The 23,179-nt window shown below is 53.0% G+C and overlaps 1 protein-coding gene across 4 annotated transcripts in view; it reads right to left on the reverse strand.

The window, feature by feature from the left end:
- RIPOR3 (RIPOR family member 3) overlaps positions 1-14,159 on the reverse strand; it is a 73,236-nt gene extending 59,077 nt beyond the window's left edge. For 2 of the 4 annotated variants that reach the window (XM_070801876.1, XM_070801875.1), the window contains exon 1: positions 13,535-14,153. The gene's annotated coding sequence lies outside the window, so the exon portion shown is untranslated. Of the gene's footprint in view, positions 1-13,534 lie in introns of all 4 variants that reach the window. The other 2 variants (XM_070801877.1, XM_070801878.1) reach the window with 2 other exon arrangements.
- Between the last annotated feature and the right edge of the window lie 9,020 nt (positions 14,160-23,179).

Here is a 23,179-nt window from a genome sequence, read left to right on the forward strand (position 1 = left end):
CGGTGCGCAGACTCAGACGCGCTTAGAGAGAGGCTCAGGGGGGGGCGGGAGCCTTACCTCAGGCCTCCGTCAGATTACGCTTGCCAGCTTAGACTAAGTCGAGCGCTTTCCCATGTTGCCCTATGACCGGGGCTTCTGAGAAATCTCAGATGAGTCACAGGACACGTTTCTCGCCACACACACGTGACAGTGGGAGGGGATGTGCAGCTAGCTACCCAAGGTCAGTCCCTGGGATGGACATTCCCGTGGGTGTGAACCACAGCTGTCCTGTGCAGGGCCTGAAACATAGTGGGTGCTCAGTAAATGCTCCCTGAGCACGTGAATGGGCGGCCCAACTCTGACCTGGCGGGTAGCAGACAGGTGGCCAGTCTCTAGGACTGGGGAGGAAAGAACTCTTTGCTCAGCTTTCTTTGGCAGGGCAGGGGGTTGGGGGAGCAGGCTGTGGAGTCAGACCCAACTGGGTTAACATTCTGAGGCTGGGCAGCTTCCAAAGTGGCCCGCAACGACCCACCCCTGCGGGCGCCCACCCTCTGCTCTCAAGTATGAGTTGGCCCAGTGACTTGCTTCTAATGAATGGAATATGGCAAAAGTGAAAGGGATGGATGTCATCTCCAAGATTAGGTTATAAAAGACAGTGACTCAAGTACACACACACACACACACACACACACACACACACACACACACACACCCCTTCCTGGCTTGCCCACTTTGACAGAGCAAGCTGCTGTGCTGGAGAGGGCCATGGGGCCAGGAAACCAAGGGCTTCCCACCAACAGCTGTGGAGGAACTGCACCCTGCCGGCACTGCCGCGAGAATATGGGAAAGGATCCTGCCCCCGTCAGACCCTGAAGTGACTGGAGCCTCTCACCCCTTGACTGTCGCCTGTGAGAGACCCTGAAGCAGAGGACCTAGCTGAGCCAGGCCTGGACCTCCAGTCCGCAGAAGCGATGAGATTATAAACACGCAGCGTTCTAAGCCGCTAAACTTTGGAGTCGTGTGTCACGGAGCTACACACAACTAATCCAGCCCCTCCTTAGCTCTGTGCCCAGGACTAGTCACTTAAGCTCTACGTGCGTCCCCCCATCTAAAAATGCGCGTAAAATAATAGCACCTCCCTGCCTTATGGGTTCGTTGTGAAGACTAAGAAAATGAATGAATGGGACCTCTGGCTGGAGCAGTGAAATGAAGAATCAGGAATTAGAATCAGGAAATAAAGTACATCGGAATGGAGCCGTGGGACTTCCCTGGTGGTACAGTGGATGAGAATCTACGGGGGACACGGGTTGGACCCCTGGTCCGGGAAGATTCCTCATGGCATAGAGCAGCTAAGCCCATGAGCCACAACTACTGAGCCGTGTGCACTAGGGCCCACGCGCGGCCGTGTGCCCCGCGACGGGAGAAACCACCAAACCACCACAGCAGGAAGCCTGAGCATTGCAACAGGAAGTGTCTCCCACTTGCCACAACTAGGGAAAGCCCATGCATAGCGATCAAGACCCAGGGCAACCCCCAAATGAAGTTAAATACATATGTAAATAGGAATGAAGCCAGGAAGGTCCCTCACTGAGCAGCTGTCACAAGGTCAGGGTCCAGCGGCCCTCCAGGGATGGTCCCCCGCCCTGGAGTAGCCTCCCCTCCATCCTCACTTTGCTGGCCTCCTGGGCTCCAAAGGACCATGCTCAGAGCTGCCTGCAGCCGGGGCACCCAGCATCCTGTGCCTCCCCCCCGGCTACCCCCATGGTGGGCTCTACGGTCCCTTCTTCACAGACTTTGGGGCTCCTGTTGCCCAAAAGCTGGCCGGGCTTGGAGCCGTGGAGATAAACAAGCCAAGAGCCACACATCTGAGAGCTCCAGAAACTGGCCTTCATGGGAGAGTTGTAGCTGGCTGGCACGGCCTAGCCATGACCCCCAGGCAGTCAGACCTGGAGGTGATGGGGACGTCAGGGAAGGGTCAGGCCTCAGCCTTCACATGCTGACAGATACCTGACTCCAGGTCTGGAGAACAGACTTGTAGCCCAGATGCAGCTCACAGGACCTGGGCACCTTGATGACTCTGATGTCAGGCGCTCCCCGCCCCAGGTCTGTGTGATCCCCACCCCTGAGCTGACCTGCCATGCGGCCCACCCCCCACCCCAGGCTGGCTGCCCATAAAGACATGGTCCTTCCCCGCCTCTCCTCTGGGGTTGGAGCCACCTGAGGAGGACCGCAGGGACCACGTGGCCGCCGTCTGCCCTCCCACTGGCCCTAAGCTGGGAATGTGAATCAGACCCTTGACATCCGCAGGCCTGGCTTCTTAGATGCTGAGCACACGGACCACCCAGGCCGGGTGAGACCACCTCGACACTCGTCTCCCAGTTACCCTGAGGGAGGAAGCTCCTGCCCGGCTTCGACGGGCGGCTTAGGGGTCTGGCCCTGGAGCCACAGCGAGAAGTCCGCGGCCTCGGCTCCTCTGCGTCTGCAGGCAGCCCCGCACTGGACCCGGGTCCTGAGGACACTGGCTGGGGTTAGTGAGAACTCGACCTATGCTGTTAGCTCAGGGCTTCCCGCAGCCCCCGGGGGAGGCTCTGCGATAATCCCTGTCCAACAGCGGGCTGACCAGGGTGTTCGGAAGGAGGCAGGACCTGGACCCAGACAGCCTGCTGAGCTCTCTGTCCTGTGCCCCACCAAGTGCTGCAGGCCAGCTGGGACCTTTGGGGACCCCGATCTCCCAGGGATGTCCAATCCATTCACTTTCTCCGGGCGGACAGAGCCAATATTTCCTGGCCCCAAAGCCCCAGTTGTTGGAAATGACAATTTTTCTTTCCCGACTCCTAATTGCCCACACCTCCCATCAGCCAAAGCATGTTCTTTCCTCGGCAAGCATGATGAAAGCTGACCTGCAGGGCACCATCTGGCTGGCGCTCATTTGTCTCCGTCAGGCCCATCCCGGCCCCCGGGCCCTACTCTCCCCTCTCTGCTGACATCAAAAAACCAGCCCCACTGTTGCTGCCAGGCCATGGCCGGGCCCGGCCTGAGAAGTCAGGGCCGTGGGCCCAACAGAGTGAATGGACTCTGCGCGAGCATTTAACAGCACGGTCTCGATGATGAATAAATCACACCTTAAAGGACCCCTTTGCAATTTGTAGCCCCCAGTCAAGACTCCGAAAACGTTCCCAGATGTGAGGGATGACGTGAGCGCCTCTGGTACACTCTCACACACACGGGGGGCACGCCAGCTTCCTGCCCACAGGAGACCCGGGCACCAGCGACCCGCGGCAGAGCACAACCTCATGTTTCCCGAATAAAGAATCCTACCCCCTGCCCTTTTATAGCCTCTCTGGGGGAGATGTTTCTGGAGAGACATGTGGGCCAGGAGCGAGCCTGTCTCAGACGGCGGGATCCTGGGAGGAAAAGTACGGTGGCCCCAAGCTCTTGGGGTGGGATCTGAGAGGCTCGAAACCTTGTCAGCTTTGCAGTTAGAGAGAAAAGGGTCCGAAAGCCAGGTTTGTTGTTTACCAGCTGTGTGAGCTGGGGCAAGTCAGTCCACCCCTCTGAGTCTCATAGATAACCATGAAACCACTTTGCACAGCTTCGGAGGGGGCCAGAGGAACAAAGAGAGAAGGAATGCAAGAAGCTCAGGGGGGAAGGGATAGTTAGGGAGTTTGGGATGGACATGGACACACTGCTGTATTTAAAATGGACCTACGTATAGCACAGGGAACTCTGCTCAGTGTCGCGTGGCGGCATGGATGGAAGGGGGCTTCGGGGGAAGAATGGATACATGTACATGTATGACTGAGGCCCTTTGCTGTCCACCTGGAACTATCAGCATTGTTAATCTTTACGCGTGCTAAGTCACTTCAGTCGTGTCCAACTGTGCAATCCTATGGACTGTAACCCACAAGGCTCCTCTGTCCATGGGATTCTCCAGGAAAGAATACTGGAGTGGGTTGCCATGTCCTTCTCCAGGGGAATCTTCCCGACCCAGAGATCAAACCCGTGTTTCTTATGTCTCCTGCACTGGCAGGCGGATTCTTTACCATGGGTGCCACCTGGGAAGCCCTAATTGGCTATACTCCTTTACAAAATAAAAACCTTTTTTAAAAATGAAAAAAAAAAGGCGCTCAGAGAAGCGCCGACACTTGTGTGTCCTGCTTCGGTGGGCAGTGGAGGAAGTGATAACAATGGTGACTATCAGCTGCTGTCGTGAGTTGGACGGTGTCCCCCCAAAAGTCGTGTCTACACAGGGACACAGGACACAACCTGACTTAGAAATGGTGTATCACAGATGTAATTAGTTCCACTGAGGTCACACTGGATCAGGGGGGCCCTGAATCCCGTGGCTGGTGTCCTCACGAGAGGAGAGGGCACACGGATGCGGGCCAGGGGAGGGCAGTGACCCCCTGCTCCTTCCTGGGCTCTCTCGTTCAAGGAAGGTCCCACAGCAGGTTGGGTGGGACTGGGGCCTCCAGCATCCACAGTTCAGGGGCCTCCTGCCCTTCAGATACCCTGGAACAGCTCCTGAGGTTTTCAGCACATTCGCCCTCTCTGGATCTTCTGCAGTCGGGTGCAGGGGAGAAGGGAAAAACCCAGATAAAACCATGCTTCTGACGGACCCAGTCCAGCAACAAACATCCCTCACCCCGGGTCAGCAGTGTTTGTCCACCAGGAAACCAGAACGGTTCATCTGAGTTTCTTCACCCCGTGTCCCCAGATGCAAAAATGACAGAAATGTGCAAGGGCCATGCTCAACGAGGGACTCTATATCTCACCCCCGAGGTCCATTTCCTGTGCGAGGCGGGGTGAGGACCACTGCTCTGAGGGTCAGGAAAAGTGGGTCGGCCCCTGCTGCGCTGTGAGCTGGCTGTGGAACATGGTGAGAGGCTCTCCCGTCTTGAGCCCCTTTTCCTCATCTGTAAAACGGGGGTGCTGACGCCGGCTCCAGCATCCCACAGAGCTAGGCACTGGCAGATGGCATGAACCACAGGTCAGGTCGTCTTCTCTCTAAGGGGATCAACCACAGGAGAAATGGAGCCTTCTATCAATGCCTCCCGCAGACCCTACCTTATAACCAGCGCACTTGGCCCTGACAGTCAGTGCGTTTGATTCGCAAAGTACCCAGGGCATGTACAAAGCTGTGCCAGGTTCTGGGAGGATGTTTTACAATTAGTAACACAACATGCATGATACCAGCAATAGCCAGCGTTTATTGAGCATCTGCCAGGTCCAAAGCATTATTTGCTCTGGCCTCACTGAATTCCCCAAACAAACCCGTTAGATAGGTATCATCAGGACCCCCATTTTCGAGAGAAAACTCAGTCCAGAAAGAGAACGACTAGCCCAAGGCCACACCGTTAGGTTGGGCTCCGTTTATATTCGATTCCAGACGGGACACCGCTGCCTGCAAGTGCCCACAGCCCAGCGGGCAGGCAGCTGGACCCTCCCACAGGCGACATTCCTAGTCCAAGCTTGTGTTTCTCAGGACCAACGCAGGGTCAAACATTCCACCAATGTTATATTGCTGAGACCTCCCAAGACCTTTCTGAGGAGTTGCTATCATTATTGTTATTATCTGGTTCACACAGAAGAGGACATGGAGGCCCCGGGGGTTACGTGGGTGGAGGACTAAGAAGTCAGGCCTTCCTGACTCCTCATCTTAAGGCCTTGCCCTCCTCAAAAGGGAGCAGGACACCACGGTACTAAATCCATGCAGAGACAGTCACGAGTGTCAGAACACAGATCCCAGGAGGCTTCCTGGAGGAAAAGGATCGCAAAAGATGGGCAGAGCTGCATGGCACAGCTTTCTTCTCTCCAGGCCACCTTGGGCATTGGCCAGGATCACGGGGGCTGGATGGCTCAGAAGGGCCTGACCCTGCCCTGTCCCACAGGCCTGTCTGCATGCCAGGCCGGGGCTGGCCCTTCGTCCACACACCTCTCCTCGTTCTACAGGCCCTGGGAAGGAAAGTGCGGAGACAAGGTTATCGTGGGGTTCACATATCTTAGGGGAGCGGTAGATTCAATACAGGTGATTCGATGCCGCATGATTTGAAATCACAAAAGACTGGAACCGATCACAGGTCTATCAACAGGGGGCTGGGTTAAGATGCAGTGGCACAACCACACACGCCTCTAGTGTCAGCGGAGTAGGAGTAGGAGGGTCCTGAGTCAGTAATAAAAACTGACGTTTAGGGACTTCCCTGGCGGTCCAGTGGTTAAGCATCCACCTGCCAATACAGGGGCTGCTGGATTGATCCCTGGTCCAGGGACTAAGATCCCACGTGCCTCGAGGCAGCTGAACCTGTGCACGGCACCCACGAAGCCCTCGCTCCCTAGAGCTCGAGCTCCACAAATAGAGAAGCCACCACCATGAGAAGTCCACACACTGCAGCTAGAGCGCAACTTGAGAAAGCCCGTGTGCAGCAACAAAGAGCCCCGTGCGCCACAGCAAAGGCCCCGTGCGGCCTCAGGTAAATACAGTTTAAACTTTAAAGCTGACGTTTAGGACGGACTTTACGTGCAGTCAGGGGCTCCTCCAAGTGGATCCACTCCCGTGGTCCTGACAGCAATCTCAGGAGGAAGGACCACGACCATCACTTTAAAGAGGAAACTGAGGCCACAGGACCTCAGTCCACGGCTCGTGGCTACAGCAGAGCTGGGCTCTGATGTGGGCAGGGGGCGTCAGAGGCCCTCAGGGGACCAGCCTACTGCACGGCCTCCCAGCTGCTCCATCTTGCCAAGAGCCCTGCAGCTCTTGGGAGCCGGGAAGGAAGACAGACAGACAAACTCCCTTCAGCAGCCCCCGCCCTGCGCCGGCCTGGGGCCCGGGTGCAAGGAGAAGAGACTTGACTGAAGCATCTTCGTCTCAACCGGCTTCTGATAACTCGGCCGCTGGGGTAGCTAACTTCCATTCCAGCCAGTTACGGCCAGTGGGGCCCGCTGATGGTTTTTATAGCCTTTCCTGGAGTCAGCATGACAAGGAAAACTAAGTGAGCTACACTTTCAACACTAGCAGCCGGGTATCACGGTTGGGGGGTGCAAGAAGGAAAGAAAAGTCACTTCCCCCCCCCCACTTTGAGCTCATCCACAGAACACGAGCCTGGGCGGCCAACATGCTGGTGTTGAGAAAAGCTGTTCTCAAGCGGAACTGATTGGCAACAGAAATGGAATTTTTCCCCCAAGAAAAGTATAAACACACTTTCTCCCTGGGAATTACCCTTCGGAATAGGTATTCCAGACGTGTGTGTGCAACGGCCCAAGCACAGCCGTCAGCCTCACGTGGATGAGGCCAGAGACCAGTGCTGGTCACCACTCGTCCCGGACAGTCTCTCTGGCCGTAAGATGGTCACCAAGGTCAATGGCCAAACCAGCCCAGCCTGGAGTGGACACCTGCCCTCCTGTGGCCCAGCCCCTGCTTGCTCCCCCAAGAGTTGCCACTGGCTTTGGGGCCCCTCAGGGCTTCCCCGGTGGCTCAGCTGGTAAAGAATCTGCCTGCAATGCGGGAGACCTGGGTTCGATCCCTGGGTTGGGAAGATCCCCTGGAGAAGGGAAAGGCTACCCACTCCAGTATTCTGGCCTGGAGAATTCCATGGACTATATAGTCCATGGGGTCACAAAGAGCAGGACACGACTGAGTGACTTCCATTTGGGGGGCCACCTCATGTCCAGATTCACCGACACTGGTTTGGGTGGAATTGATTCCCACTCAGCTCCAAGGATGAGCCTTGTCGGTTCCTTACACCAATGAGAGGATTCCAGGGATGCTTCAGGAATGAGCACACAACCCAACAGGAAACACCACGGCAGGAGAAGAACCATGGAAGGCTTCACGCGGCTTCTGGAAGAGAGCGCTCTTGCATTCTAGAGGTGCAGAGAGGTGGAGTAATTTGCCCAGAGTCACACAGCACATTGACAAGGGATTCAGGATTTGAACCCAAATCTGGAGGACTGAGGCCTTCCCTGGGGGCTCAGTGGTAAAGACTCTGCTGGTCAACGCAGAAGCAAGCAAATATTTCCATAAGACTTAACCGAGTGCGTGCTATGGGATAGATACAGCACTGAACAAAACAGGAACAAAAAGAGAGAGAGAATCCTGCCCTCAGGAAACTCACATTTTTATTTTAAAAAATAATCGTGTCTGTTTGGCGGTGCTGGGTCTTTGTTGCTGCGCTCCAGCTTTCTCCAGTTGCAGCGAGCAGGGGTTACCCTCTAGTTGCGGCGTGCGGCCTTCTCGTTGCTGCGGCTTCTCTTGTTGCTGAGCTTTGGTAGTCGAGGCTGCCCGGCTCGAGGGCACAGGCTCAGGAGTCATGGCGCACGGGCTTAGTTGCTCCGCGGCACGTGGGATCTTCCCGGATCAGGGAGCAAACCTGTGTCTCCTGCATTGGCAGGTGAATTCTTTACTGCGGAGCCACCAGGGAAGCCCCTCCAGCAGAAGATATTTTGAAAAAGAAAAATAATGTATCATGTGTTAGATGATGGCAAGAGGTACGGAGGGAGCCATGTGGCGATCTGGAGAATGAGTGTCCCAGGCAGAGGGGGCAGCAAGGGCAAAGGGCAAAGGTCCTGAGGCCACACTGTGCTCAGGACTGTACTCGGCAGCGAGTTCAGTGACAGGGCGGGCAGGGGAGATGAGGTCCAGGTTCTGTGGGGCCTGGCGGCTGTGGTTAGGACTGCCAGGCCGCGGGGAGGAGGTGCCCTGAGCAGAGGAGGGGCGGGATCCGATCTCCTTTGAACAAGACCCCGCTGGCTGCAGGTGCAGAACAGACCGTCAGAGAGGCAGGTGGAGCGGCAGAGACATCAGGGAGGAGGTGACCGTGGCCGCGGGGGCAGAGGGGAACGGTCAGCTTCCAGAGACAGGCAGACGGTGGGGCCAAGAATGTCCTTAAACTGAGAAATGGAAGCGGCTGGGCTCTATTTGTGTGTTCAGCGGTCAAGAAAGTTCCAGGGGCTTCCCTGGTGGTCCAGTGCTTAAGAACGCGTCTTGCGGGGCAGGGGACACAGGTTCAGTGCCTGGTTGGGGAGCTAAGATCCCACATGCAGTGCCCACGAGCCACAACAAAAGCAGCCAAGACCCAACGCAGCCAAATTAACTAGTTTAAAAAAGAGTTCTGCATGCCCCGGCAAAGACTGAAGATCCTGCAAGCTGTAGGCTGCAGCTGAGACCCACACAACCAGATAAATAATAAAAATATATAAAAAAAATTTTAATAGAAAATCTGAGACCTGATGTGAAAACAGAGATATGGTTGTCACCATAGCTCCCCTCTCACAGTCCTCCTGGGGGCAGGCGTGGAAAGCTTTAGGTCTTCCTGTGCTCACAGGGAAAAACACCCAAGGTGTATCATCAAGTGAAAAAAGAACGATGCAGAATAAAATGTAAGAATGATCTCATTTTTGAAAATTAAAATTACATATGTGAGTGAATATAGGCTTCCCAGGAGGTGCAGTGGTAAAGAATCCACCTGCAATGCAGGGAACTCGGGTTCAATCCCTGGGTCAGGAAGGTCCCTGGGAGGAGGAAATGGCAAACCCACTCCAGTATTCTTGCCTGGAGAATCCCCATGGACAGAGGAGCCTGGGGGCTACAATCCATGGGGGTCACAAAGAGTCGGACACGACTGAGCAACTAACACACACACACACGCATGTGAGTAAATGAACGGTCTGGAAAAGGTTGCCTGGAGTGGGACCCACTGAGATTTAAACTCAGGATTGCTGTTCCTACATGCAAAATTAAAATTAAAAAAAAAACAAACAAACTGGTTTTAGCTCTTTTTAAAATTGCTGCGGGCAGGGCTCACTTCCTGCCATCCGAGCCTCGCTTCTCTGAGGCGGCCAGTGTCCCCACCTGGGCCTCCTCCTTGGCCGGGACTCTAAGAAGGCGGAGCAGGGGAATGAGAAATATTTTCCTCTCGTGCTTGCTGGCCTGGGAGACTGGAAAGAGCCCACCTGGCTCCGAGGCTTTCTAAAAATAGAAGGTGGTCTGAACTTCCCTACAGGTTTGGCTTAGCTGTTCCTCCTCCGCGATCCAAGACGCCGTTTTGATTAGAGAATCGTGTATTGTGCATTAACAACAAGGATGGAAGGAGTGAGACCTGAAATGGGTGGGATTTCCACGGAGCTGCCCCCGAGGCGACCTGGAAACACCCCACAGACGTGGGAGGGCATGAATGAGGGAACCAAGGGACACGGGGAGCGGGGCCTTCCTGCTGCCGGAGCTGGGCCCCTGGAGGCAGCTGGTGCCAGCGACACCCTCTGCCCCTCCCAGTCTCTGCATCCATTCCAGCGCTTAGGGCAGGAGAGAGGAGTTTGGCTGGTGGTTTGCTTGAGGCCAGAGGAAGAAGCAGAGGAACTGTATCCAAGGCCCGCTGCCTGGAGTTTGAATCCCTCTGGGTGAGAGCTGAGCACAGTCTCTCAGGACGGTCCATAAGATTTCTAAGACCCTGGGCACAAGCTGTGGTGGGGCCAGCAGTGTGTGGGTAAAGGTTTTAACAACCAGTTTTCCGGGGGAAAGTGTATGTGTGTAAGCACATGCACACGTGTGTAAAATCTATGCATTTACACACACTCTCGAATACATATATACCCAGGTTTGCTGTAGATTGTATTGACACAAAGGCTGTGTAACAGACAACTTACAGATAAACATAAAATGTACGATGACCCCCTTTCCGTAAATTTCATTTCCTCAAGTGATTCACACAGGATGTTGTTATCGATTTTTGCCCCTCAACTCTTGTATCTATTGTCAACCTATGGTTATAACTGACGAGCGACTGTAGTTCCTTCCAGAACGCAGGCTGATATCTGCTTTCACGCTAAGGAGTGAGAAAAAAGGATACAGCAGAGAGCAGGTCGGCGCTTTCCTGGCTTGTCCACAAAGTGAGCAACTTCCTCGGTTTTGGGTGCTATTCCCACTGCACCAAGCAGAGAGACAACACACGTCTGTGTTCAATCTGCATCAACCTTTTCTCCTTTCCTTTGTCTAGGTCACTTTGTCTGTTGAGCTAGATAATCAACAAAACAATAAATCAAGCCCTGAGTTGTACTGTTTGCGATTTCTCTTGGTGTCATTCCTCCCACCCATGGCTGACTTCAGGCTACCAACCTGAAGTCGCAAAAAAATTGGAATCAGGAAGAGATCTGCAATAGTGCACTGGATATTTCCACCAGACAGACACACAGGATGTAAATATCCCCAGGAACACCAGTATCAGTAACCAGGTAGCTTTTTTAAAAATGGAAAGTGATGAGTTTTGAGTACCTACGCCCTTTGTTTTTAATATCATGTATTTAATTATAAATCTACATAGTTTAATTTTTAATAATGGTTCTGTTTACCAATGAGTTCACCAAGTTCCTAAAAATCTGACAACTGGTTTTCACGAGTAGGTCCAAGCTGGCTCCAGCACACCACGTGCAAGGGCCACACAGCTGAGAACGTCCCTGGCGGGGCAGGAACCCACAGCAGGTCAGGCACTAAGCAGTGGAGTCTGGCCCCACCAGATGGGTGTTGGCAACAGAGTTGCCCAGGTGGTGTTACTGGTAAAGACTCTGCCTGCAGGAGATGCAAGAGTTGAGGGTTCAATCTCTGGGTCTGAAAGATTCCCATACTCCTGGGAATGGCAGGAAATTGCAACCCACTGGTATTCTTGCCTCAAGAGTCCCATGGACAGAGAAGCCTGGCGGGCTACACTCCATGGGGTTGCAAAAAGTCAGACACGATTGAGCAACTGAACGCACACCTTTCTGAAGCTTGTGGATACCCAGGGCTGTTCTCACTGACAGCATTCACTTCTTCAAGCTCATCCGAATTCCAGCCTCCTCCAGCGCATTCCCTGATGCGCTGGGGGATTCACAGGGAGGTTTTCCTCCTCTTTAAGCTTGTGTCTCACCCGCATTTAGAACTTGAGTGCTCTGACTCTCTCCAGCCAGAGTCACAGCATTTTAGAGTTGCAAAGAGATTGTAAAGATTTCCTAAAATAATCCTTTTGTTTTACAGATGGGAGAAAGCGAGTCACTAGCTCAAAGTTGCAAAGGAAAAAAAAAGAAGAAATCAAGGGCAGAACTGCATAGGGTGGCCAACCATCTGGGTTTGCCCAGGACTGAGGGGAATCTCCTGGGACAAGCTGGTCACTCTTGAGCAAGGACCGCCAGTCAGGTCTCCAGTCAAGCCCAGGGCAGAGGGCTTGGGCCAGACCCAGAAAGAAAGGAGTGAGTACACAGCTGCGATGGGGTGGAATTTTCCAAGAGAAGAAGAAAGAGGAGGCCACAACTGGGTGCTGGGACTTCCAGCTCTGCCCAGATGCCGGACACCCAAGGGACTTCCCACCTGCCACGGCCTGGCCGTGGATTTCCCAGCCCTCGTTGATGTAATATGCTTCCTCCTTGTAGGTGCCAGAGAGACACTCGCTGGCTTTATCTGCATCTTATCTCTTGGCTGCTGCTATCACAGCTGCAGGGATGCATATGCAAATAGCCTCGATGATGTGAATACGTGATTCCCCCAAGGGAGGCATGTGGAAAGCACTGTATGTGTTTCACAATTCTGTTTGGGCCAGAGGAGCAGTGGGAGCCCAGAATGATTCGAAACAGATTTTTGAAAAGGCAAAACAAAATTGGAACACAACCTCATACAGACATGTGCCACCGTCCCCACCCCCAGCTCTCTCCACCCCTGCCTGACATTAACCCTCTTCTCTCACGGCCCCAGGAGCCTCCTGTAATAGGACAGCAAATATCGCAAGGGGCATCAGGCCCTCTGCATTCAAGCCAGGAGTCCCTGCCCATCCCCGGGCTGACAGACCCTCCCAAGAGTCAAAGGCTGCTCGGCCTATGGCTTCGCCTGTCCAGTCCCTCTGCCTGCCTCCTATACACAACACTTCCTCTCCTCCTTCACTTCTGCTTTCTGGGATCATCACAGACTCAGAGAATACAGAGGACACAAGTCCCAACTACTCCTGGAAGTGCAGAGCTTAGCAAGAGGCAAGTTAGAAAGATCGAGATCTGATTCCCATCTCTGCTGCCAACCAGCTGCGTGACCTCGGGCAAGTCACTTCATTTCTCTGAGTCTCCCTTTGTCAGTGTACGATGAGGCTAATAGTAATAAGAATCTCTATCCCGCCCCGGGGCTGGAGGGGATTGTCCAAGCTGAAGCTTCATCAATGCTTGGCGCAGCGCCTGGCGCAGCAGACCCACAAAACATAGAAGTCATAGGGAATTCCCTGGCATCCAGCGGTTAGGACTCTGTACTTCCACTGAAAGGGCCCAGGGTTCAATCTCTGGACGGGGAACTAAGATCCTGCAAGCCTGCCGCACAGTCAAAAACAAGAATAATAAAAATAGTAGTCATAGTAAGACCCCCTTAAAGACGACTTCCTTCAACCACCCATTCTAGGGATGGACAAAGGGAGGCCCGGAGTGGGGGAAAGAACTTGCCCAAGGCCACACAGCGAGGTCCTCCTACGATCCCATCTCAGTCTCAGGGCTCGCGGAGCTCCAGGTGGGATGTACTGGACACGCCGCTCTCCCACCCCAGAGTCTGGTCCACACTCACCACCCGGCAGGTCCGAACATTCTCTGCCAGAGTCGCCCCGTCCCCCTGGAGGAAGCTCGACTTTCTTTATCGCTGAGACGAGCGGCGGCTCCCACCGGCGCGGGGCTCAGGAGAGGAGGCAGTGCGCTCGGAACATGGCCTTGGAGGACCCCTCGGCCCGGCCTCCCTCGCGGGGCCGGCGCTCCCCGGGCTCGGATAGAGCGACCGGGCTCTTATCGGGCCCGGTCAGGGTGCAGGCGGCCGCGGAGCGGGGTTCCAGGAAGCCCGCCTGGGGCCCCCCGGCCGGCCCGGTCCCCCCCCGGATGCCGCCTGCGGCTCTGGCCGCGGCCGATCGCCCGTCGGTGTCACTCTGAGCTCCGCCGGGGAGAGTCCCATGCTGGCCCCCAGCAGGCGGGGCCCCCACCCCTCACGGCCCGGCCCTCACTCCCATCTTGGCAAGGGGGCCGGGGGAAGGCAGCTAATTTCAAGTCTGCACGGCGTTTGTGGTCGTGTCCTGAACTCTCCACGATTAATCACCGGAGCATCTGATTTCTGCTTGGCCTCGGAGGGGGGTGTGGGGATGCCTGGAAGTTTCTGCTTACTCATTCGGCACCAGCTTCGGTGCTAATCGCAAACAGACCCGACGCAGGCTCCCCCTCCCGCTCTCTCCTCGTCCCCCTCACCTTGCCACTTTCGGTCCCCCCACCCAGTCTCTCTCCTTTCTCCCCTCTTTCCCGTCAGTCCCCCTCCCCCGCCTCTGTCCTGGATCCGACCCTGCGCACTCCCCATCCCCGGGTCCAGCTTCCCGCCTCAAGCCTCATCCCCCTTCACACCTCCCACTTCCCCCGGGGTGGGAATTAGCTTGGCCTTTTCCCTTCACGTCTTTGCACTTAGTGGTCAGCCTCTTTTCCTTCCTCTTTTCCTTATTTACAACCTAATGATTTCAGGGTTTGCCACCCCCCCCCCCCCACCGTTACATGTATGTGGAATTCCTATGAACTTGGCAGTGTCTGACAGTCAAGAGTGGGGTCCAGACACGATCCACGGCTGGTTTGGTCACCTGGGTGCCTCGGTTTGGGATCCTGCTCAGGGATGGACCTGGGAACAAAGCCCCCACTGACGCTACCACGGAGACCGCCCCCTCACACCGTCCCCACCCCTGTGGTGCCTCCCAGCCTGTAACACCTAGAGATGAATTTCTCTCTGCACCCCTTTGCTCCCTGCAACCCTGCAGCCACTGCAGACAAGATACCGGGAATAAACAACCTCAAAGAAGAGAAACTGACACCCCTCTCCACACACAGATAGTCTGACGGGTAATTTGGCGATAACTTCGAAAACCAGAAATAAGCATAGACTGCCAGCCAGAACATCACTTAATGCACATCCATAAGGAGGCGTGCACATTGACGTCTGCTTAAAAAAGAAAAAAAAACGTTTATCATAAGAAACATCAGAAATATCCATCCAAAAAAAAAGACTGATTAAATGGAATGTGCAAGAATCCAAGGCAGGGATTTAAAGGGTGAGCTGCATCTGTATGTTACAATGGAGATAGGTCTTCAAGACGTATTAGTGAGTGAAAAGGGGATCAGAATGGTACAGTCAATAAATATAATCTTGGTTGTGCAACCCTCCGCCCTTACACACACATAAAATGAAACGCTATGGAAACACATATAAAGCCAGGAAAATAGTCTGGAAGAATATACACTTCACTGAGTCATTACCTCTGGGAAAGGGGAGAGGCAAATTTTAAGGGTGGTGCTCATACCTGTAGTAGCTTCATTTCAAAAAGTGAGATGGATTTATCAATTATCTCTGTCCCAACCAGAGATATGGGGTGCCCAGCAACACGGCACCCCATACTCGGAGAAAATTTCATCCATCCATTGGCTTCCTTGGACTAACTCAAAGAATTCTGCAATCTGTCAGCCAAGAACTAAATGTCAGCCCTGAGGAGTGAACCCAGAGATTCTGCAAACGGTCTGCTTTGATCACCTCTCCCAGGTGGCACTAGTGGTAAAGAATCCGCCTGCCAACGCGGGAGATGTAAGAGATGCGGGTTCAATCCCTGGGTCAGGTAGACCCCCTGGAGGAGGGCATGGCAACCCACTCCAGTATGCTTGCCTGGAGAATCCCGCGGAGAGGAGCCTGGTGGGCCACAGTCCACGTGGTCACAGAGTCAGACACGACTGCGGCAACTTAGCATACACTCACGCAGTCAGGTGTTGGGACCCAGAGCTGAAAGTGACTTTCCACCGAGTAAAATTCCTTAAGAGCCAGGGAGCTGTCCGAATTACTCCGGAGCGGGCTTTGGTCTCCCAGAAAGGAGGCCAGCAGATCTCTATCTGAAAGCAAAGTGCTGGATTGGAAAGTGATGACTTGGGTTCAGGAAACAATGTCACCTACTCTAAGTCATGAAACACTAAAACCAGTGTGAAGCCTTCTAAAGGAATGAGCGTGAATGAGTTCAGACGTTTCACCGAGACAAGGGCTGCTGAGAAGCCCAGTTTCGGTTCAGCCCTCCAGCTCACCGTCCACTCACACCAGCCGTCTCACACACGACGGGCAAGCAGGCCTGAGGCCACGCAAGGGGTTTCCTTCCCATGGGCTGTGACACGATGGAATCCTCCAGAAAGCTCTCTATGCCCCCCTTGTCCAGGGCCTGCAGGCTTTGGGGATTCAGCTGGGGCATTACTATGAAGAAGACAGATGATGTCCCCACAGCCCTGGGCCAGTGGAGGCTCCAGCCCCTCCGCCTTGTCCTCCAGGGTAGAAAGGAGCCCCCAGGTTGGGAAGCCTGCAGCCTCAGACTTGGAGTTTCTAACCACGTGAGGGTGGCAGTTCCCAAGGGGAGGCTCACACGGGGCAGTGACCGAGATGACTCCGGGCGGCACCCAGAGTGGGCATGGAGCAGTCCCACTGACTCTACAGTGCCGATGTCATTTCACTTCCGAGGCAATTCTCTTGGCGTCCCATTTGGCCTGGGAGAGTCTCCGCTTCGTGCTCACCCATCTTTAACACCTCTGCCCTCTGCTAACATCCCCTTTTGGACCAAGAGAAAGCTGCCTCGAGCGTAAGCCAGTCACGAGCCAACAGCGTCCAGCTAGAATCCTGTTTGCCAACTGAGCGTGGTTTTCCACTGTCTTTCATTTTCCTATTTTTAACTTTTTTAAGTTTAAAAGGGAGTCCATCAGATAAGGGAAAAGCTAACAAAACCTTAATAAGACACAGATGTCAGTTAACAATGCTGCATCAACACTGGCTCGTTAGTTATGACAAATGAACCACAGCAGTGTAAGACAGCAACAAGGGGGACAGCTAGAAATTGGGTGCAAACTATGTAAGTCTCTGTACCATCTTCGCAACTTTTCTGAGAATTTCAAACTAGCCTACGATTGAGAGTTGAGTGGTGATCATACTGTAATGTGTAGAAATACCGAAGCATTGTGTCGTATAACAGGAACTAACATGACGTTGTAAGTCAATTACACTTCAAGAAACGGACAAAGTCATAGAAAAAAGGTCCGGTTTGTGGATACCAGAGGTAGGGGTTTGGGGGAGGGAGGAATTGGATGAAGGTGGTCAAGAGGTACAAGCTTCCAGTTGTAAGATAAATAAGGGGGCTCCCCTGGTGGCTCAGTGGTAAAGAATCCATCTGTCAAGGCAGAAGACACAGGTTCGATCTCTGATCCCGGAAGATCCCCCATGCTGTGCAGCACCTAAGTTCACGTGTCCTCCAGAGCGCAGGCTCTGGAGCCCGGGAGACGCGACTATAGACGCCCACGAGCCCTAGAGCCGGTGCTCCTCAACTAGAGACCCTTAAAAAAAAAAAGATAAATAAGTCCTAGGGATGTGACGTAGAACACAATTAATATAATCACCACTGCTGTACGTTCCTGGGAAGGTTGTTAAGAGAGTGAATCCTCGGAGTTCTCATCACAAGCAAAAAAGTATTTTTTTTAAATTTTTCTTTATTTTGTATTTATATGAGGTGGTGAATGCTCACTGGAGTTATTGCGTCATTATTTAATGATGTATGTAGGTCAAATCTTATGCTGTGTACCTTAAACTTAGACGATGCTATGTGTAAATTACATCTCAATAAAACTGAAAGACAAACAAGTAAATAAAATTGAAAGTTCATTTAAATATGTTTTATGAACCCAAGGGCTTCCCTGGTGGCTTAGCTGGTAAAGAATCTGCCTGCAAGGCAGGAGACCCGGGTTCGATCGTTGGGTCAGGAAGAGCCCCTGGAGAAGGAAATGGTCACCCGCTCCAGTATTCTTGCCAGGAGCATTCTATGGACAGAGGAGCCTGGTGGGCTACAGTCCATGGGCTACAGTCCATGGGGTTGCAAAGAGTTGGACCTGACTGAGTGACTAACACTATGAACTCAGAAAAAAAGTGTTAGGTGATAAAGTAAACCGATGGAAAGGAAAATATTTAGTACACAAGGGCCCAGGTGGCAAATGGATATGACCAGGTTGCCAAGGTGGTGCTGAGTTACTGGCATTTAGGAGACCCTGGGCTCAGAGGTAGTCTGGCAGGGAGACCTATGATGACTCTAAAGGACCCTCCCAAGTCACTGAGTGACCACACTCCTCCCCGTTGCCCCAGAATCCCCTCTGCATCCCCCCACAGGCACCCACCTTCCAGGGTGTCAAACCATTTCTCCAAAGTCCCAACCCCTCTGAGTCAGCAGGGCAGGTGCTCTCACCCCACATGCCAGGCTGAGGCTTTCAGGGACAGAGATGAAGAAGGAGGAAACGTTCCAGTGGGAGACAGACATGCAAATGGAAACCTATACTGCCAAGTGCTAATTTCAGCCCGGGTAGCAAGTACCAGGTGGGCAGGGCATCGAGGCAGGGCCCTTCCTAGCCCGCCGCCCTCCTTGAGAATGAAGGGGACGCCCAGGGAAGTGTCACCAGGGCAGGATGAGTCAACGGAAAGGTTACCGATCCTTCTAGAGAACCTGTTTTCCAGCCCTGGGGGAACGTCAGAGCCGTGCCCTGGAGGCCCCGCAGCGCCTGGGACTCTACCCCTCTCCTCCTCAGCAACCCCGCCCCGTCCCTCTCCTGTGGTTCCCCCAGCAGAACTCTCACCCCTGGGCCATCTCCCCCTGCCCTCCTGGATTTTACCTGGTTGATACCTTAACCGTTAACCTGCTGGAACCCCCTAAGGAGCCACATTCTCCAAAACGTTCTCTGAAGCCCTAGTCTGTCGGGGAGTCCCTCTGCCCGGCAGCCCCGCTGCCTCATCACGGCAGAGCCGGGTGAGCACACAGGCCCCGGTGTCCGGTCCTGGCTCCTCTCCTTCGCACGTGAGTGACCTCGGGCAAGTCACCTGACGTCTCCGTTTCCTCATCTGTAAAATGGGAATAACTCTACAGAGCCTCATGGGTTGTTGTAGGATTAGACGAGACAAAATCTTGTTGCTCAGTCTTATGGGCCAGAGGATGGGGCATCACCTGGGAGCCTGTTAGTACAGAGCCCCAGGCCTCACCCCCAACCCTCTGAACCAGAGTCACAGGATCCCAAAGTGATTCACACGCACTTTAATACTGAGACGCACTGAAACATTATCTGTAAAGTGTGTAGGCCCTGCCGGGCGTGCAGCCGGCTCCTGTTGCATAGACGTGGTTGTCGTTGTCAATAGCATCTCCTTCTTCCCTGGCTGCCTCGCACACCATTGCACACTCAGAGGCCAGAGCAGAGAAGGGACTTTATGAATGATGGCTGGATCAAGTTCTTTTGTCTAATTTTCATGGAAAAGCCCGCCTGGAACCCAGGAGCCTCACTCCTAGCTGAGCTTTTTTGAACTCACCCCTTTCCTTTGCAGACACAGGGAACGGAGTCTGGGATGGTGAAAGGGTCTCCCGTTCGGAAGGGCATGGGGGTGAGCTGGACGGGAGGAAATTCGTCCCACTTGGTAAAACCCGTCATTTTCCTGCAGGTCGTAGGATCACAGCTCTCCTCTTTTATCAAGCCTTTGGCACCAAAGAGAACATCCAATTGCTGATTCTTCCTGGAGGTAAATATTCCGATCTGTCATTGTGCAAGTGTCTTCTCCTCTCCCATCTTGACTCAGAGTCCAGGTCCTGGCACCTCCGGACCACAGTGACAGGCTCAATGGATTCATCAGCTAGAGGCTGGCTCTCTAGAGCTGGGCAAGGCTCTGAAATGACAGGTTCCCCCTCTGGCCTTGGCCAGGCCATAAAGCTTGCTTCAGCGGAGGAATGAATCCACCCTAAAAATCCGGGCGCCTTATCAGTTGGGGGGATTAGCAAAGGCCTTGTCCTGACCTGAAGGAAAATCCCGGACACCCTCCACACTCCCTGAGGGACCCTCCGGAGTCAAATATTTTCCGAACCAACTCCAGTTAAGTAAATACTTCTCCGCACGTGAGTGCCCACGGGGCTTCTCGGAGGACCTGACATTCTCCACTTGGTGACTGTCATTTCCTTACAAACACAACCTTGGAAGCAGCCTTCGCATTCCCCGAATGACTTCCCCAGCTGCGGAATTCTGCGTTTCTCCTGGAGTTCAGGGTTGTGGCTTTAGTTTGCACTTTTATGACAACATCCTGTAAATGCGTCTTGTATAATTTGATAAGAAAACCTTCCCCACCGCACCCCCCACCCCAATGCGTGTCTTTCTTTGCCACAGATTTCTAGTAAACTCTTCACAAGAAACACGCAGCCTAAATTGAACCCTGATGCTTGGGGGACTAAGGGGGTGCCTTCTTCAAAGCAATTCTTTACAGCCCAGCAGTTTACATGGTGCTGGAAACAATGGGCTTAAGCGCACAATTTATTTGGATTGGCTGGTTTCGTGCTGGTTGGAATCTGCTTTGGGGGGAAAACAAACCCTGCATGTGTTTAGATTTATAATTTATACTGAAAGCACAAATACCTCGTAATAGGGCCGCAGTGAGAGGCGGTTATGAACAAAAGTAACCACACAAGGAGGCTTTGCTGTCTCACAGATACATTAAGAGAGATCGCACGCTGCTTTTTAGTGAAGCCACCTCTCCTTTTCCATCCCCATCCCCTCCCCCTCCCCCACCCCGAGACACATCTTTAGTAGGAGCCGTAGAACATCTGCCTGACCTGGCTCCTCCCCAGCTGTCTGGGGTGGTGACTGTCCCATGCCCACTCTGAGTGCTTTGCAATGCTTTCCTTACTCCATCCTCACCACACTCTTCCGGGCATCACGATCCCCATGTTAAGAAGTGGAAACTGAGGCACAGGAAGGTGAAGTCGCTTCCCGAGGTCACATAGCAGGCAAGTGACAAAGCCAGGATTCTAACTCACGGAGTCTTGGTCCAGAATCAGTGCTCTCCACCCTGAGGTCCTTTTGCAGTACAATCTGCAGAACTAGCCAGAATGCTCCATTAACTTGACTTTTTATTGCAGTTGAGTTGGAAGAGAAACAAGGCAAATGGCAGGAAAATAAAATGAGATCATGACTTCACCAAAGCAAAATTGAGATCCTGCTCCCCAGATGAAACCAAAAAAAGTCTGGAAAAGAACAGATTCAACATAATCTCCTCCATCTTTTCCAACTCTGTCTCCAGGACCAGACAGGGAGATGCCACATTTGGAGGGGAGACTCAGGGTCCCTGAGGACCCTCCATCAACAAGAAAGACCCAGAGCTGCCCTGTAGATTCCAGAACAAGGAACTGGAAGAGTTTTCCTCCAGAGAGATTGCCGTGGTGGATTGCTACATTATGCGTCCCGGTGAACGTGCCCCCTGGATCCAGAGCCCCTGTGATGAACTGCTGTAGCCACATGAATCCGTGACCTGCTTTGACCAACAGATCACGGCAGAGGTGATGGCTGCGCAGCTTGGGAAGCAGCCTTCGCCTCGCACCTTCTGTCTTTGCCTTCACCTTCTTGGACCCTCGAATGGTGAAGAGGCCGGGGTTAGCCTCCTAGAAGATGGATGTCCATGTGAACGAGAACCACGGCACCCAAGCTAACACCAGATCACTACCGGGTGCCTGAGTGTGGCCACCTGGACCCTCAAGTCCTCATCAAACTGTCAGATGACTGTGGTCACGAGAGGCCAGTACAGCCACCAGATTGCCAACCCACAGAATCATAAGACACAACCAGCTCTCCATTACACGCAGCCACGAAGGTTTGGGGTGGTTTGTTATACAACCGCTAGAGCTCAAATAATTATTAACACAGTTAAAACGAAGGTTCCCTATTGAAACCACAGCTATAAAGAGGACTTCAGCATGACCCGGGATGACGGCACTTTCTGGAGGATTTACCAAAACACCTTGTACTGTGTCCTCAGCTCATTCATTAGGACGTTGGAAGCCCAATTGTGCTTTTGCTTTTATTTGCTCATTAAATATTTGACCACTGTTTTCCACATAAAAGGAAGAACTATCTTTAGCACTGAGGACACAGATAAATTTGGCACAATAATGTCTTCTAAGAAGTCCCAGGACAACAAAGGAGGCAGACAGGAGCACTATTGTATTCGTGCAGCAAATATTTGCATACCAGGCACGAGTTAAGGGCTGGGGATACAATGATAGGAAAGTCTCAAGTCCAGACCTCATGGAGTTCGAGTCCAGCTGAGAGGCGGACATGAACAGAAAGAGAACGGATAAATGTACACTTGCAAATGGTCTTAAATATGTTAAATACAGTGAAGAAGTAGCAGAAGCTAGAAAGGTTCTCTTGAGGAAGCACCTTCCAAGTTGGACTTGAGGGACTTCCCTGGTGGTCTGGTGGTTAAGAATTTGCTTTGCAATGTGGGGGACTCAGGTTCAGTCCCTGGTCAGGGAACTAGGATCCCACGTGCTACAGAGCAGCTAAGCCCACGTGCCACAGCTAGCGAGTCCGTGCACCGCAACAAAAGATCCAGCAGGTTGCAGCGAAGATCTTGTGTGCCTCAGCTAAGACCTAACACAGCCAAATACATAAATAAATATTTTTTAAAACAAGAATAGGTGAAGCACGTGGTCAAAGGGTGGAGGAAGAACGTTTCAGCCCGAGGCAAGAGTATATCCTGGTGGTTCTTCCCAGGAACAGTTCGGTCAACCTAGAAAACAACTCTATTTTACATTTAAACACAGACTGGTTTTTGCTTGGTTTAAACACACACTGTACTTTCCTGAAACGCAGCGACCGTGTAAACTGAGAGAAGACTGAGCTGGACTCTGCGTGGGCGCTCCCATTGGTCATTCTTCTGGAGCATCAGTACTGGCAGCATCTCCACTCACCGTGCTGGTGGCACACGAGGGGTCAACACCCCACACCTCGCTCTACCTGCGTGTGCAGCCGTCACCTTCAAAGAGCGTCCACCTGTTCAGTTCAAGCCCCTGGCTACTTCACTGGGACTTCCAGCACTATAATACATATAACTTTCTTATAAATTACTTTTCACTTATTCTCCTCTGTTTTAGAGTTTGAGAATTACCTCTATGTGTTTTCACTCTATAAGCAGGTTATACTATTTGTGAATTTCATTTCAGGATAGACAATGAGACACTGGGTCTGATTAAGGTTAGAATCACAGGCACCTTTAAGATCTTCCATTTGGTGGTCTTGGTGGCTCACTGGTAAGGAATCTGCCTGTCAATGCAGGGGACATGGGTTTGATCCCTGGTCCGGGAAAATCCTACAGGCGTCAGAGGTT

The sequence above is a fragment of the Bos indicus genome, chromosome 13 (assembly GCF_029378745.1).
Source record: "Bos indicus isolate NIAB-ARS_2022 breed Sahiwal x Tharparkar chromosome 13, NIAB-ARS_B.indTharparkar_mat_pri_1.0, whole genome shotgun sequence".
Lineage (NCBI taxonomy): Eukaryota > Metazoa > Chordata > Mammalia > Artiodactyla > Bovidae > Bos > Bos indicus.